The 16,389-nt window shown below is 52.1% G+C and overlaps 2 long non-coding RNA genes across 10 annotated transcripts; one reads left to right on the forward strand and one right to left on the reverse strand.

Annotated features, from left to right (window-relative positions):
* Positions 1-451: 451 nt before the first annotated feature.
* Positions 452-5,652, reverse strand: LOC129648894 (uncharacterized). 6 transcript variants are annotated; one of them, XR_008712916.1, is made up of 4 exons: positions 5,496-5,652; positions 2,334-2,450; positions 1,748-1,881; positions 452-1,449 (listed from the first exon to the last, which is right to left on the reverse strand). It is a non-coding gene; the product is annotated as an uncharacterized LOC129648894 (long non-coding RNA). The 6 variants fall into 6 exon arrangements; XR_008712911.1 differs by having other exon boundaries at positions 452-1,881; XR_008712912.1 differs by having other exon boundaries at positions 452-1,881; positions 5,317-5,652.
* Positions 5,653-5,853: 201 nt separating this feature from the next.
* Positions 5,854-14,683, forward strand: LOC129648893 (uncharacterized). Of its 4 annotated transcripts, none has more exons than XR_008712907.1 (5): positions 5,854-6,099; positions 6,694-7,155; positions 10,366-10,442; positions 10,994-11,174; positions 11,719-13,107. It is a non-coding gene; the product is annotated as an uncharacterized LOC129648893 (long non-coding RNA). The 4 variants fall into 4 exon arrangements; XR_008712908.1 differs by having other exon boundaries at positions 11,788-13,107; XR_008712910.1 differs by lacking the exons at positions 10,994-11,174; positions 11,719-13,107 and adding an exon at positions 13,397-14,683.
* The last annotated feature ends 1,706 nt before the right edge of the window (positions 14,684-16,389 follow it).

Genomic DNA, 16,389 nt, shown 5'->3' on the forward strand with positions numbered 1-16,389 from the left:
TGGGGGGAGTGAGTGGCCCAGGAGTGGTCAGCACCAACAGGGAGAGAAAGAGGCATCTCTCTGGTTGTTGTTCAGTTGCTCAGTCCTGTCCGACTCTTTGCGACCCCATGGACTGCAGCACACTAGGCTTCCCTGCCCTTCATCATCTCCTGGAGTTTACTCAAACTCATGTCCATTGAGTCGGTGATGCCATCCAACCAACTCAACCTTTGTCATCCCCTTCTCCTCCTGCCTTCAGTCTTTCCCAGCATCAGAGTCTTTTCCAATGAGTCCAATCTGGATTGTCTTGGAAAGTGGGTCTCTGTTCTACAGACAGGAAAACCTGGCCTCCATCCCTTTGTTTCTGGCCTCCACCTCCTCCTGGTTATATGACCTTGACTAAGTCATTTGACCTCACAGAGACCCACCTGTCTTATCAGTAAAATAAGGCAGGTAGGCTCTGCTCTTCTCATTTCACAGAATTTTTAATGGGATTATACAAAACCCTGAAGTGGTAAGGAGTTATTACTACCTAGAGCAACTCTGTGCAACAGAAATATAATGTAAAGCATGCACATGATTGGAAAGATTCTAGTAGCCAAATTAAAAGAGTACAAAGATGAACATCCCTGGTGGTCCCATGGTTAAGAATCTGCCTTGCAATGCAGGGGACGTGGGTTTGATCCTGGTCAGGGAACTAAGATTCCAGTTGCCATGGAGCAACTAAAGGATTCCTCATAATGCAAGACCTGATGCAGCCAAATAAATAAATAAATATTTTTTAAAGTAAAAAGAAATGGGTGAAATTAATTTAAACCATATTTAAAAAATTCAATCCAGGCTATCTAAAACATTATTGTTTCAACAAGTGATGCTAGTTACATTACAAGTGCTCAGTGGCCACAGGTGGCGGGTGGCCACGTATTGTTCAGTTGCTAACTCGTGTCCAACTCTTTGTGACCCCTATGGGCTTCTTGGGATTCCCTGGTGGCTTAGAGGGTAAAGAATCTGCCTGCGATGTGGGAGACCTGAGTTCGATCCCTGGGTTGGGAAGATTCCCTGGAGAAGAAAATGGCAACCCACTCCAGTATTCTTGCCATGGGAAATTCCATGGATGGAGGAGCCTGGTGGGCTACAGTCCATAGGGTCGAAAAGAGTCAGACATGACTGAGCGACTTCTTTTTGGACTTCTTAGGTGGTGCTAGTGGTAAAGAACTCGCCTGCCAATACAGGTAGACATAAGAGACACAGGTTCAATCCCTAGGTTGGGAAGATCCCCTGGAGGAGGGGACAGCAACTCACTCCAGTATTCTTGCCTGGAGAATCCCATGGACAGAAGAGCCTGATGGGCTACGGTCCATAGTGTTGCAAAGAGTCAGACACGATGGAAGTGAATTAGCACGCATGCACAGATTGCAGCATGCCAGGCTTCCCTGTCCTTCACTGGCAACATACTGGACCAGCATAGATCTAGAACAAAAAACACACAGGCAAGGGGCTTCTGTCGCCTTAACAGTGGGGAGAGGCCCCTGTGAAGTGCAAGGTAGAGCACCCCTTTTTAGCAAGGCAATTTTGTGGCTGCAAATGGGCCCCCACAGGAGGCTTCCTGGGGGAGGCAGAGTGAGAGCAGTGGTCCTCCCATCAGTAAGCCCACCGCAGGTCCCCAGACCTGGATAAGACCTGGGGCTGGGGTGGACACTGAGCTCCCCATCTGGCCACCCACCCCCCATCCCCGGCCTTCGGAGCAGCCTGGGGTGGAGAGAAGAACCTGCCAGCTGGTCTTGGAAACTCTTCAATCCTGGTGCTTCTGCTTCCTGGCTGTGAGATCGAAGGCAAAGGGATGATCTTGATCAACGCCATTTCAGCAGGGGTGGAAAGGTTTCTTACACAATGCTTCCGAAGCTGTGAGCATGGGGTGTGGGAAAGAGAATGTGAGGCGGGAGGACAGGGGAGTCCCTTTCAAGGGCACCCCACCCTGAGTGGCTTTTGCTGGGCGTGTTCGAAGAATCTGCAGGGCCCACCCTAACTCCTGGGGGAGGCCAACTTCTGCTACAGGAAGACAGCCAGGATGGAGGCCCAGAAAAGGTGTGATTCCCCAGGAGTCACCCAGCAAACCCAGAAAAAGCTTTGCTGGGAGCTCCCTGCTTTGGGGCCAGGCCACCTGGGTCTCGCTTCTCAGCTGCTCTCAGCACTAGGATTTGTGGAAAGGAATGCACAGGAATGTTTCAGGGCAATTTGAGTGCTGGCAGGGAGGCAGCCTTCCTGAGTCTGCTGATGCTGGGAGCCAAGGAAGGGGGCAGCCTGGAGCTCTCACCAGAGCCTGTGCCCAAGTGCCCCCAGCCCCTATTACACACCGATTCCCGAAGTCCTGGCTGCAGAATTGTCCTGCCAGGGGAGGGATGTGGGGAGAGGCGCCAGGCTCCCCGGGACCAAGTGCTGCAGTGAGCCTTCAGTGACAGCTTTTGCAGACTCTGCAACCAAACGGGAGAGATGGGATTTCAGAAGATCTGAATCCTAGGAGATCCAGCAAACGAGCTTCAGGAGATGCATGGACATATCTCCTGTCCCCATCACTGAAGGCAAAACTTTGAGTCTGTGCTTTTTTCTAAGTTAAGGGTCTAAGCTTTTGTCAAGGCTTAGAGGCATATGTGACTCCTGAAAGAATAAGAACCACTGCTCTAGAAACACACACTCACAAATACACACATACACTCACAAATATACTCACAAATACACAATGCACTCACAAATACACACATACACTCACATAGACACACAAATATGTATATGCATAACCACATGTACAGGCTTCCCTGGTGGCTCAGATGGTAAAGAATCCACCAGCAATGCAAGAGACCTGGGTTCGATCCCTGGGTTGGGAAGATCCCCTGGAGGAGGGCATGGCAACCCACTCCAGTATTCTTGCCTGGAGAATCCCCATGGACAGAGAAGCCTGGTGGGCTACAGTCCATGGGGTTGCAAAGAGTCAGACATGACTAAGCACACACACAACTACATATACACACATGCATACATGTACACACATATACCCACATACACACACACACCCTCTCGTTTCAGGTCTCTTCCACCTTGGCTCCATCCTGCACAGTTCTGCCTCCATGGACATCCTCTCTCCAGAAGTGCTATAGTGACTTCTCTGGTGGTCCAGTGCTTGGGACTCTACGCTGTCAATGCAGGGGGTGAGGGTTCTATCCCTGGTCAGGGAACTAAGATCCTGCATGCTATGCAGTGTGGCCGAAAAAAAAAAAAAACAAAACCCAACTGCTATTAGCCCATTCTTCCTAGTTAGAGACTGGCGATGATGCCCAGTGCCTACCAAATTCAACTGTGGACTCCTGGCTTTGGCATTCATAGAGCCCCCCTACCATCTCGACCTCTCTTCCTGCCACAGAGGAATCTGTTTCCAGCCCAGCTTGTGGCTCCAAGTAACCTGCCATATACGGTCGACTCTCCCTGTCTCTGCCCCAGCCATTTCTCCTCCTGGGACATCCTTCCTTTCCACCTCCCCTCCCACTTAACTGGAATCTCAAGGCCTGCAGGACCTGGCTCACGTTGCCGCCTCCTCCATGAAGCCTTCCTCAGCCTCGTTGGAGTGTCTGCATTCCTCTAGTCCATCTCCCATGGTCCTTTGTGTGTCCCAGGCCCTGGATCCTCATCGCTCACAACCTCAGACTCTGGGTCACCAGACTGCACTTAGCTTGTCACCCAGTGAAAACTGTAAGCCCCTGGAGGGCGGGGCCTACAGGGTGGTGTCCGTGAATCCTCTCTGAATCCATCTCCTACCATCATATTTCCCGTCCCACTCACCTCCCCCCCAACCCCCAAGGTAATACCAAGGTCGGGTGAGATAGAAAAACAGATGAAGCCACATTTTGCAAATCACGAAGTATACCCTGCTCAAGTGCTCCCCTCCTCCTAAGACTCTTCCTGGACTCCCGCCCGCTCTTGGCTCTGATCTGTCTGGTCCCTCCCCATCCCTTCAGGTCCAGATGTCGAGAGCCTGAGTGGCTCGATGGGAGAGACATGTGTCTCTCTGTCTCTGAGTCTGGATCTCGTCTGTGTTCCCGGTAGACATCTAGCCTCCCCCATCAGACTGAGAATGGGAGGACCTACCTTTTCTGTTTTTTCTTTTTTTTCCTTTCTTTCCTCTCCCCATTCCATCAAATAAGGATTTCAAATAGCTCTCAGAGACACACGTGACAAGATACAAAATGAGAGAGGAAGTGGGGATGGAAGAGTCTTGCTTTCTCCTTCCCCAGGCAAGGTCTCTGGCACCCAGCAAAGGGCAGCTTTTAAAGCCGCCCATCCTGAGTCCATTCATCCTCCTTCCCTGCGACCTCAAGTGCAGATGTGGCCAGCGCCCTCCTCCTTTGCCAGCCCACCAGGCTCCATCCGCTGCCAACCCTGGCCCTACCAGCCCGGCTCACCCGACCCAGCCCTTCATGCTCTGGCTCCTTCTCCCTCCTGCTCCCATCTGCAACCACAGCACATCTCAGCTGTCTGATTAACTCAATTGATTAATTAAGCTCTAATGAGCGCTGTGACTCACCCCTGCAGCTGCTGACCAGGAGGCCAGTGGTGCCAGGAAAGGCACCAGGGCCACAGGCAGGGGCTTAAGAGGGCCCAGGGGACAGGAAGCTCAGTGTTTGGTGCCCCTGGAAAGGGAAGCACAAACCTTGCCCTGGGCTAGGTCTCCTCCAGAGCCCTGGTGGATGAGGGATGTCCCGGGGGCTCTCTGGGCCAGGGGGTCAGTTCCAGAATGACACAGTTAGCATCTACCTGCTGAAGGTGGGGGCAGGGGGCAGGAGGTATTGATTGGCTGAGAGGTGCAGGAAGGGGACTAGACCCCCTCAGAGTCTCACTCTGACTCCCAGACCTTCACCTGCTGAGACCCAGCAGGCTGTGTGGAAGCCAGACCTGACCATAGGAGCCAGGCTTAGCCTTCCCAGCAGCGCCAATTCTGAGGTTTCTCCCACTCACAGAACTCCTTCCTAGCCAGGCATGTGGTCCAGGCACTTCCCCTGGACCTGGTTGCTGGCTGTCAATCCCAAATAACCACAGGGCTCCGCAGAATTCCAGTTCCCTATATTGCCAGCCTCCTCCACCAACCCTGACCACTGACTCACCCCTCCTCCAGACTCTATCCCCTTGTCTGGGTTCGGGAACAAATGCCCTCCATTAACAACGATAATCAGTGGAATGGAATCTTCCATCTCATAAAGTACATCTGTATCCATATTCTCCAGAATCTTGAAAGCCAGAGCCAGGGCTCATTTCTAGAAATAAGGAAACGGAGACTTCAGCTTGCCCTACCTAGATGACAACTGGGTTTTTTTCCTTGCTTCTCAGCCATTGAATTCATCTTGGGAAAACACTTCCTCTTGGAGCTTTGAGGCCTCCGCTTAGAAGTCCCTTCAGCCAGGAAGTCCCTTGCCTCCCCAGCTCTAGGGAAGGGCCCTCCTATCATGTCACTGATGTTAAGTCGTTCATACTTGCCGTTGGGCCATGAGGGCAGCGGCACCCGATCCATCGCGGCTCATCCCTGCGTCCTGCTCAGGGCTTCACACCCAGCAAGGACATAATGAGCATGCGCAGAAGGAAGGCAAGAAGAAAGAAAGGAATGAATCACCACAAGTGGGAGGTATTCTGGTGCCCATTCTAGGGCTGGGAGAAAGGACAGAGCAAGGCGACCAGTGCGGGCGTTCTAGCCATGAGTTAAGCAGGCAATCCACCGTGTGCATGGGCCATTGGACTGGGGAGCAAAGGGGTAAGCCCCTCCCCCTTCCCTCTGCAGGGAGAATATGGCGGGACTGGCCCAGGGAATCATGGGAGATGGGGTGGGCGGGGCAGGAGAGGGTGGGGAGGATGAAGCTCTGGGGTACTGAGGCTCCTTCAGGGGAGACAGAGCGCTGGCGGGAGAGTAAGACCTGGTTGGAGTCCTAGCTTTGCTTAACCGCTTGGTAGATTTTGGCCACATGGCCTCCGCAGTTAGGCCTGTGAACTAAGAAAGTCTGATGACGTGGCCTTTGGACCTGCTGTCCTCTTGTTGTGGGCTGGGAGCCCTGGGGCCTCAAGAGACATCGGTGGCCAGAGGAAGTGAGTGCGATGGTGGGGGACAACAGGACCGGGGGTTTGTGACACCCCTGCTGCTGAGGTGGGAGGGGCAGTCGCCATCAGGAGCCTTTGATTCCCCAGGAAGAGCGCCCCCTCCCCTCCACTGCCCTCAGCCTCCCTGCTATTGCCGCTCCTCAGGTTCAGTTACCAGCTAACCATTCAAATCGGTCTCCAGCCTGTAACTTTTCTGGAGAAAATGATTATGTGACGATTTCAACCTTGCTCCAAATACCGTTTTAATTGGTTCTGGGAAAAGGCGATTTGGCCACCGAAGGGCTATGTGGGGGCAAGCGAGGACACAGCGGCAGACTGGGGGGTGTCAGGCAGCAAGCCCGCCTTGAGTGGCCATAGAAGCTTCTCAGCCACTGCCCAGACCCCCACCCTCTCCCTGATGCTCACCTTGCATCCTGGGTTAGCCTCAGCGGGAAAGAGGCCATGGTGCTAGGGCTAGTGGGGGGGCTTCCCAGGCAAGCATGCTGGAGGGGCAGACAGGATCCCTCCCCATTTCCTGCCCAAAGCACCCCCTGAGTCTCTTAGAAAACTGCTTTTCTGCCAACCTTCTTTCTCTGCCTCCAGCTCCAGCCCACCTGGGGATAAACTTTTGCTCCGGTACTAGCCCTGAGGAAGCAGAATTGGAAAGAACACCTGATTCTTCAGAAGCCTGCAGAGCCTTCTAGCGGGATTTGGGATTATCTGCTCCAGGGATCACTCAGCCAGTTTTCCACCTATTAAATAGTTGAGATTTGACTACTGGCTAATCTTTCTGAGCCTCAATTTCCCCAGCTTGTTAAAGAGACAGTTGGTCCCAGGTGACCCCAAAGGTCCCTCCCAGCTCTGAAGCTTGAAGTTGTGTGCTGTGCTAAGTCGCTTCAGTTATGTCCAACTCTTTGCAACCCCATGGACTGTAGCCCACCAGGCTCCTCTGTCAATGAGATTCTGCAAGCAGAAGTACTGGAATGGGCTGCCATGCCCTTCTCTGGGGGATCTTCCTGATCCAGGGATTGAACCGGCATCTCTTAGATCTACCAGCATTGGCAAGTGGGTTCTTTACCACTAACACCACCTGGGAAGCCCTTTCAACTAATTCTCTCTGTGTCATCCTGAGGCTGGGCAAGTCCCACCCTAGATTCTCGGTGGCCAATTCCAAGGGGACCTGTGCACTCCTCTAAGCCTTGCAGAGCCCTGCTTCCCCAGCAGCTGTAGGGTCCCTCCCCATCCCTGGGCCAGAGCTCAGCCAGTTGCTAGATAGAGAGATGGAGCCTGGGGTTGGAGCAGGGGGGCAAGGGCGGGTGTGCCCACAGTTGAAGGGTCTGGAGGAGAGACATGGAAAGGTCCACCATGTTAAAAAGATTATCTATTTATTATTTATTTTTGACTGTGCTGGGTCTTTTGCTGTGTGCAGGCTTTCTCTGGTTGCGTTGAGCAGGGGCCACTCTCTAGTTTTGGTGTGAGGCTTCTCATTGTGGTGGCTTCTCTTGTTGTGGAGCACAGGCTCCAGGGCTTGTGGGCTTCAGTAGTTGCGGCATGTGGGCTCAGTAGTTGTGGTGCACGGGCTTTGTTGCCCTGTGGCATGTGGGACCTTCCCAGACCAGGGATGAAACCCATTCTCCTGCATTGGTAGGCAGATTCTTTATTAGTGAGCCACCAGGGAAGCCTGGCAGGTAAATTCTCAGCCACTGGACCAGCAGGGAAGTCTGAAGGTCCGCCTTTGACTCCATCTCCGTGTGTCTCAAGGAGGAACTTTTACCCGTTGCCTTAACGAACAACAGGTTGGCACTTAAAAAACTGCTTCCAAGCTGCCATGTTGGAGACTGTGCTCTCGGGAGCTACTCACAGCAGGAGTGAATGTGCCCTTCTGCACGTCACCCCGAAGACGTGGGCACCTGGGATGCAGTGAGGACTGGCCAGGCCATGGTGGACCCCAACACCTGCCAGTCATCAATAAGCATTTTCCGGGCACTTGGTGGGCACAGGCGGAGGAACGGTGAGGCAGGTGCAGAGGGTATAGAAACTGTCCATTAAATTCATTCACCAGTTATTAATCACCTACTGGCTATTAGGTGCGGGACCAGTTCCTCCTGGGAGAAGCTGACAAGCTTCTGAGAGACAGGACATCCCTTCCCAGAATAACCTGGAGCTTTGAGACTTCACAGAAAAGATGGTGGGGGGAAAAAAGCCTCAAGGTCTCAGGAGCCATCAGTCTCAATACGATGAAACCAGGTGGACTTCCTGCAGGAAGTGTGTCTGGGCCTGGTTTGGCCGTGCGGAGGTTGGTGGGCTTTCTGAGGGACCTCCCGGCTGAGACGCACTGGGAGAAGGGGCAGGGAGAGAAAGAAGGTAAGGGTCATGTTCATGTTCGCATCTTGGGCCTCACAACTCCCTACCCCAGGGGAGGGGGTGAATTTTATGATCTCCATTTTACAGATTAGGGTCCTGAGCTGAAAAACAGGTTCAAACACTTCCAGGGTCATGCAAAGCTATGAGGGACAGGAAGCAAGGTCTGCCTGTGCCCCTCAACCTGTCTTTCTGGGGTCCCCTGGGCTGGCCTCACAAGAGCATCAGCAGGCAGAAGCCCAGCGCTCTGTTGGAAATCAGGAACCTGGCTCCCGGGAGCTTCTGGGATCCAGGAGGCTGAAGGAATGAGATCTGAGACAAACAGGTCCCCACCCTCCTGCTCAGGAATGGAGTTTCAAAGGCGCAGATCACAGGGGAAAATTATATTGTCAAAGAGGAAAACCGGCGCTGCCATCCCTCCTTCACTCATTAATTTCTGGGGAAGTATGAGCTGTCAGCAAGCAGCGGCCTCCAATTCAAATTACAGAATTTGAATTCTTAATTTCTCCTAATCCATCAGTGAGCTGCCTTCCCGGGCTAATATTAGCAGCGCTAGCGAGGCTTGTCGCCGAGTCATTGATGTCTCCCCTCCTCTGAAGAAACCCCTAATCGATAGGGCTGGCCGTGGGGTGGGCCCTTCAGAGGCAGACACCCCTCCTCCCCGCTCCCTAGCTGTGTCCAGTCCCAGAATGAGAGCGCGGAGTTTAGGGAGGCCCCTGGAGAGCAGAGGAGAGGTAGAGAAGATGGAAGAGACTTGGCACGAGGGAGGGAGGGTGAGATGGGAGGAAAGACAAAATTAGTGAGACTCAGAGACGTAGGGGCAGAGAGTGATGGAGGGACCAAGCCAGAGGCCCCAAGAGATGGATGGAGACTGAGGTGGAGAGGAGGGAGGGAGCCCTCTGGAACCCAGGGCCAAAGCACACACTTTGACTTTCCTCTGGGAGAAAACACAGCAAATCCAATGCAAAGCCCCATAAGATTCTCACGGCGCCATGGGGAGCATTGTGTCCCAAGGAAAACGGGGGCCCCAGAACGCTAAGCCCACTTGTCCAAGGAGTGTTGTGAGACACAGATGTGAACATGAATGTGCCGGTTCCCTTCTTTCTCTCTCTGCCTCTCCTCCCCTCCCTGTGCATCTCAGCTGTGTGGCCCTTCAGAAAGACCACCAACCTCCCCACGGCCAGAGCGGTTCAGACCCCCTTCCCGCCAGAAGTCCACCTGGCTTTGTCCTCTTGAGACAGATGGCTCCTGAGTGCTTGAGGCCTTATTTCTTCACCATCTTTTCTGCAAAGTCTCAAAGTTCCACTTTGCCCAGAGGAGTTCTGGAGCCAGATGCTTTGAATCAAATCACAGCGTGAAGGCCTCCTCTGCCAGGAAGTCCTCTTGGTTTCTGTCCAGCAGCATCATCTCTTTGCAGATCGCCTGGAGAAGGGAAAGGCTACCCACTCCAGTATTCTGGCCTGGAGAATTCCATGGACTGTATATAGTCCATGGGGTTCCAAAGAGTCATACACATGACTGACTTTCACCATCACTTTACCTTTGGGTAATAGTGCCCTCCCCTGGTCAGCTACCTGGGTACAGGAGACACTCTGTACCACTACTCTGGACAGGTGGGGAAAGCATGGGAGATGGCCACCATTTGTACATTTCTCCTTTTTTAAAAAAATATTTTTTATTTATTTGTTTTCTTTTTGGCTGCAATGGGTCTTTGTTGCCGCGCTGGATTTCTCTAGTTGTAGCAAATAGGGGCTCCTCTCTAGTTGTGATGCATGGGCTTCTCATTACAGTGGCTTCTCTTGTTGTGGAGTATGGGCTCTATAGCTCAGGCTCAGTCGTGGTGGGCCACAGGCTTAGTTGCTCCGCGGCATGTGGAATCTTCAGGGATTGAACCTGTGTTCTCTGCATTGGCAGGCGGATTCCATACCACTGAGCCACCAGGGAAGTCCCATCTGTGCATCTCTGATTTATCTCTTCAACAAGGCCAGGAGGTAAGTCCTATTATTACCCTTGATGCTGGTGAGGAAACAAGCACATTTATGCCATTTGCCCAGGGTCATGGGGCAGTGAAGTCGTTGTGTCAGGATTTGAACATAACCAGGCTGACTCCAAAGCAAAGTGGTTAATACCATGTGACAGGATGTTGGGCAAAAATCTCATGGAATTGTATCTGGTGTGGTCCCTGTCCTTGCTGAACTACGGAAGGGTGAAGGACACGCCAGGCTGGCCTTGTGATGTCCTCACAAGACCCTGGTTCCATCAGCCAATCCTCTTATTAACATCCAGACAGCCTCATACCTTCCACCCCCTCATCCAGCTCACACTACTGCCTTCTGCCTTCCTGTCTCCCCAAATCTGACCCTTCATCCAGGAGGCCTGATTCACGTCAGCCCTTCAGCCAGTCACCTTCCTGTAGCCCCTGTCCCTGATCCTGGTGGCCTGTCCCTCCCTGACCTGTCCTTGTTCTTTCTGTGAATGTCCTGCCTGTTCAGCAAGTTGTGAGCCTCGCTGTGCACAGCCTGTGTACCCTCTGATGTCCTAGGGCCCAGCCTTGCCGGCTTGAGGACTCAGTAAATATTTGTGGACTTATCAACTGATTGATTGGTGCGGTCAGACAGGAGGCCTGGGACAAAGATGCCTGAGAACTAAGAAGTGTCCCTCTCACCCTGGGCCCAGTGTCAGGGAGCTGGAGACACACAGGTGGAGACTCCAGGGCCCAGCAGGTACGAATGGCCTCATGTGGACAGTGAAGCTTTCTGCTGGCCCTCAGGGGACCTTGTCTCCCTAGGTTGGAGGATTTGGGGATGTGACAGGGGAAGGGAGAAGAGGGGCCCCTCACATTGGGAAGTGAAACTTACAGGCATCCCTTGAAGCTCCCTGCTCTCTCCAGGAAGTTCTGCCCAGGGTGGGAGGCAGACTCCAGATTCTTCCTTGGGGTCATTGTCTCCACCCCTTTCTTAACTCTTGCTACTCCTCCTCTCCTAGCCAAGAGGCTGAACCTGAATTGAACTATTTTGAGCCAAACCTCTGAATTATAGATGGTCTGGCCAGTAAGCCTGCCACTCCAGATCAGTGGCAAGGGGAGCTGGGAGGAGGCAGTCACTGTCTTCCCTCCCAGTGTGAGTGAGTCTGTGCAGGTGCCAAGTGGAATTCCAAGGGGTGGCATGCCCTGGTGGGTGTAGATTTGGTAACTAAGGAGTTGTGGGTGTGCATGAACAATTATGGATAGGAGTTGTGGGTTCTCAGACATTTTCCCACTCTCTGAAGTTCCAAGATGGTGGACCCCTGGGCTCTGAACCTTGTGGACCCCAAATCTTGTATCTCGCCAACAACCAGGATGGATGGAGGCCCAGCTTCACGTGGGATGATGACACAAGTCATGCTGCCCTCATCCCGCCCCTGCCTTGGGATCCTCAGGAGTCAGGTGGACAGAAAAGAGATGACGCTATCAGGGCCGGATCCATGAGGGTGAAGGAGTGGCCATCGACTGCCTGAGGACAGCAGCAGAAGGAGCATCAGGACCGCCTCTGGGTTCCAGCACCACACACACCGGAACTCAGTTATATGTCACACACTTGTGTTGTTGCTGCTGTCCAGTCACTCAGTCATGTCCGACTCTTTTCGACCCCATGAACTCCCTGTCCTTCAGCATCCCCTGGGGTTTGCTCAAGTTCATGCCCATTGAATCGGTGAGGCCAGTTCAACACTTCTGTACTCTACTCCTATGATCCCCATTTTACTGATGTCGAAACTGAGGGTCAGAAAAGACTGTTCCTTGCTCAAGACTGCACACATAGAAATAGCAGAATCAAGATATAGACAGCGAAGAAAATAATAAGGCAAGTTATAGCCAAGGAGAAAATATTTACAATACATATGTCTGACAAAGGTACAAAAAAATACATGTACATGTGACAATACATGTATAGCCAACGAACGTTCATGACTCAGTAACAAGAATACAGTCTAATTTTTTTTCCTTTTTGATCACACCAAGTAGCTTGCAGGATCTTAGTTCCCCGACCAGGGATGGAACCCGGACTGCATGAGTGAAACCACCAAGTCCTGACCACTGAACAGCTGGGGAATTCCCCACAAACAATCTAATTTTTAAATGGCCCAAAGAACATACAGGATGGCCAATACGCATGAAAGAGATATTTGACGTCACTCATTATCATGGAAATGCAAATTAAAACCACAACAACTACCACCACACATCCATTAGAAGACTAACCATGCTAAGTGTTGGTGAGGTTGTAGAACAACTGGAACTCGCATAGGCCGAGAATAGAAATGTTCGATGGTACAACTACTCTAGAAAAGTTGATCCGTTTCTTTCAAAGTCAAACGTACAATTACCATAGGACCCAGTCATTCCACACCCCCAAGAAACATCTTCACACACAGACTTGTCCACCCATGTTTGTAGCAGCTTAATTCACAGCAGTCCAAACCTGGAAACAACACAAATGTCCATCAACAGGTGGCCAAACTGTCATATATTCCAACAGTGGGATCATACGCAGCAATAAAAAGGTATGAACTACTGGCAAAACAACAACGTGGATGAATCTCATAAACATCATGAAAAGTGAAAAGCAGCCAGATGCCAAGAGTACATATTACATAATTCCATTTATATGAAACTCTAGAATAGACAAATCTAATCTATAGTGACAGAAAGCAGATCAGTAGTTGCCTGGGGCTGGGGGGAGGGTGGGGATCGATGGGAAGGGGCACGAGGGAGCTTTTGGGAATGATGAAAGTGTTCTATATCCTGATGGTAGTGGTGCACATAAATTTGTCAGAACATCAGATTGAACATTTCAAATGTGTACATTTTATCCTATGTCAATGATGCTTCAATAAAGTTGAAAAAAGAAACCCAGGTAAGCTGAACTAAAATCCACACCTATAACTAATATACCCTGTGTCTCTCGAGGTCATACTGGTTCAGTAGCAGGCCGCTGGGCTTCCCAGGTGGCTCTAGCGGTAAAGAGCCCACCTGCCAGCGCAGGAGATGCAAGAGATGCGGGCTCCATCCCTGGCTTGGGAAGATCCCCTGGAGGAGAAAATGGCAACCCACTCCAGTGTTCTTGCCTGGAGAATCCCATGGACAGAGGAGCCTGGCAGGCTGTAGTCCATGGGGTTGCAAAGAATCGGACACAACTGAAGTGACTTAGCACGCAGCATGAAGTGGTCACCTCAGGCCCCTTTGAGCAAGAGAAGGGCCCTGGTTCTACAATTGATTACCTGCCCCCACAAAAAGGAAGCATCCAGCTTTCATTGGCCTTACTGTCTCTCCCCCTCCCACCACCACCCCAGGTGCCTTACGGCTTTCTCTGTAACCTTAGGAACTGACCACCTGGGAGTCTCTAGTTTCCCCTGGGGCCTCTCCTTGACCCATCCAAAAGGAAGCATCTCTGTAGCTTCCTAAAGTAGCATTCTGATGGGTGGACTGGAAACCCTCAGGGAGACAAAGTTTTTTTTCTTCCATACCAAGAGGTCCAGTCCACCCCTGTACATTCCCTCTCCCGTCCACCACCCAGGGACTGGTAAGGAGCCTTCAGTGTAGTGGGAGGGGGCATGGGCACTCTGCTCTGGGGCAGGTACCAGGCTTACCCACTCAGGGACCCCCAAGAAAGGCCAGTGTAGTGGTGCTCAGAGCCCTCAGACTTGCTTGCTATGGTCATCAATCATTTATTGAATGCCTATTAAGTACTAGGCTTTGAATGAAGCCCTGTGCCTGCATTTTCCCTGTTAATCCTCTGGATAAGCCTCGGAGGCTGGAGCTACTGTTGCCCTCATTTTACAGACGGGGAGGCTGAGACGTCGGGAAGGTCAGTGAGACCACACAGCTAGCGGGTGGAAAGGAGGCTGACAATGGCCAATGCTGTTAATTTCCCAGCAATAGCTGTACCAGCCCCATCTGAATCCCTCGGGGGGCAGTTTAAAAATACAGATTCCAGGGCTTTCCTGGTGTCTCAGTGGTGAAGAGTCCGCCTGCCAGTTCAGAAGACATGGGTTTGATCCCTGATCTGGGAAGATCCCCACCTGCCACGGAGCAACTAAGCCAATGCCACAACCATTGGGCCTGTGTTCTAGAGCCCATGAGCCGTAACTACTGAGCCCACATGCCACAACTGCTGAAGCCCGAGCGCCCTAAAGCCAGAGCTCCACAGCAAGAGAAGCTGCCACAGTGAGAAGCCCACACACCTCAACTAGAGAGTAGCCCCTGCTCACTGCAACTAGAGAAAAGTCTGCACAGCAATGAAGACCCAGCCAGTCAAATATAAATAAATAAGATTAGTTTAAAAATACACATCCCAGGATCCAGTGGCTAAGACTCCGTGCTCCCAATGCAGAGGGCCCAGGTTTGATCCTGGTCAGGGAACTAGAGTCCACAATCTGTAGCTAAGAGTTCACATGAAGATCACTAAAGATCCCGCTTGTCACAACTAAGACCCGGCCCAGCCAAATAAGCAAAATTAAAAAAACAAAACAGATTCCTGGGCCAGTCAGTCCTTTGCTGTGTCCTTATTTCCTCTAGGTTCTCAGGGGTTTACGCAGGGAGAGAATCTGCTCTGCCCGCCACAGCAGCCTCCAGACTGTGATCCATTCCCACCCCTACCCCATCCCCACCCCCAGGTACCAGGTGCCAAGTCGCACGTGGCTGGGCGCATTGCCATTTCATCTGACTGAAGAGGGAGGCAGGGCCGAACCTGGTCAGGACTGGCTGGGGTCGAGGGCCGGCAGAGAAAGGAGATCTACAAATAGCAGCAAATTGCTCATTGATTTCTGTCCTGTTGGGGGGAGCCCTGGGACCAGCAGGAACGGGATTGGGTTTTAACTAGAGAAGTGGAAAGGGCAGCTCGGCCGAAGGCAGGCTGGTAAAGCCAGGAGGCAGGCCCCCGAGCCTCAAAGGTGCCAGGGCCTTGACTGTGTGCCTGGGAGAGTCACACTCCCATTTCTGTCTGCCCCTGGGGATGAGGTTTCCTGGAAGACAGGCCTCAGAATCTAACTGGTGTGACCTGCCACAGGGAAGAGTGGAAAAAGACATAAGAAATAAACATTCCACAGCCAAAAGTGCCTGCTTTTCCAAGATGGCCCGTATTTTAAACATCTGGCCCCATCAGGCCCTGAAGCACACTCGACCAATCACACCAATGCTCTGATTTGGGGATTAGGAAGTAGTGTTCAGGGACTTTCCTAGAGGCCTAGTGATTAGGATTCCGAGCTTTCACTGCCGTGGCTGGGGTTCGATCCTTGGTTGGGCCGCAGGCTGCATGCCGCGGCCAGAAGAAAGAAAATAATATTCATGCCGTGAAAGAGTATTCAGGAGGTCCCCTACCCACTTCCTTCAGTTTCACCTGCACGCTAGGCTTCTTAGAACTGGTTCCATGTTCCCCCTCAGGGTTTCCCAGCTTTCCCTCCTTGTCTGCAAGGCTGTTTCCTCTTCCTGGAGGGTCTTTTCCATCAACTCTCCAGGAATCCATGTCTTATGCAGTCCTGAAGACCCAGACTCAACTAACTCTTGCCTCCAGCTGATACCTCCTGGCTGTTGGCAGCCTCCTTCTTTTCTTGACCTCCTATGGTCGGACCCACACAGGACCCACACTTCACTCCTGCCATCTCCCTTGAGTGTGTGTGAATGTGAAATGTTCACACGCAGAGGTCCATAGAAGGCTGCACTCCTGTGGTTTCTTCGTCAAGAGTGTGGAAAAGCAGGGACCTGGCCATCAGGAGCCAACATCTTTTTTTTTTTTTTGACTATGCTGAGGGGTTTGTGGGATCTCAGTTCACCGACCAGGGGTCAATCGAACCCGGGCCCTCAGCAGTGAAAGCACAAAGTCCTAACTGCTGGACCACCGGGGAATTACCAGGGGCCATGTTTTAACCACCTCTATCATCCTCAACCCCACAACAGACAGTACA

This window comes from Bubalus kerabau, chromosome 4 (genome assembly GCF_029407905.1).
Source record: "Bubalus kerabau isolate K-KA32 ecotype Philippines breed swamp buffalo chromosome 4, PCC_UOA_SB_1v2, whole genome shotgun sequence".
Classification (NCBI taxonomy): Eukaryota; Metazoa; Chordata; class Mammalia; order Artiodactyla; family Bovidae; genus Bubalus; species Bubalus kerabau.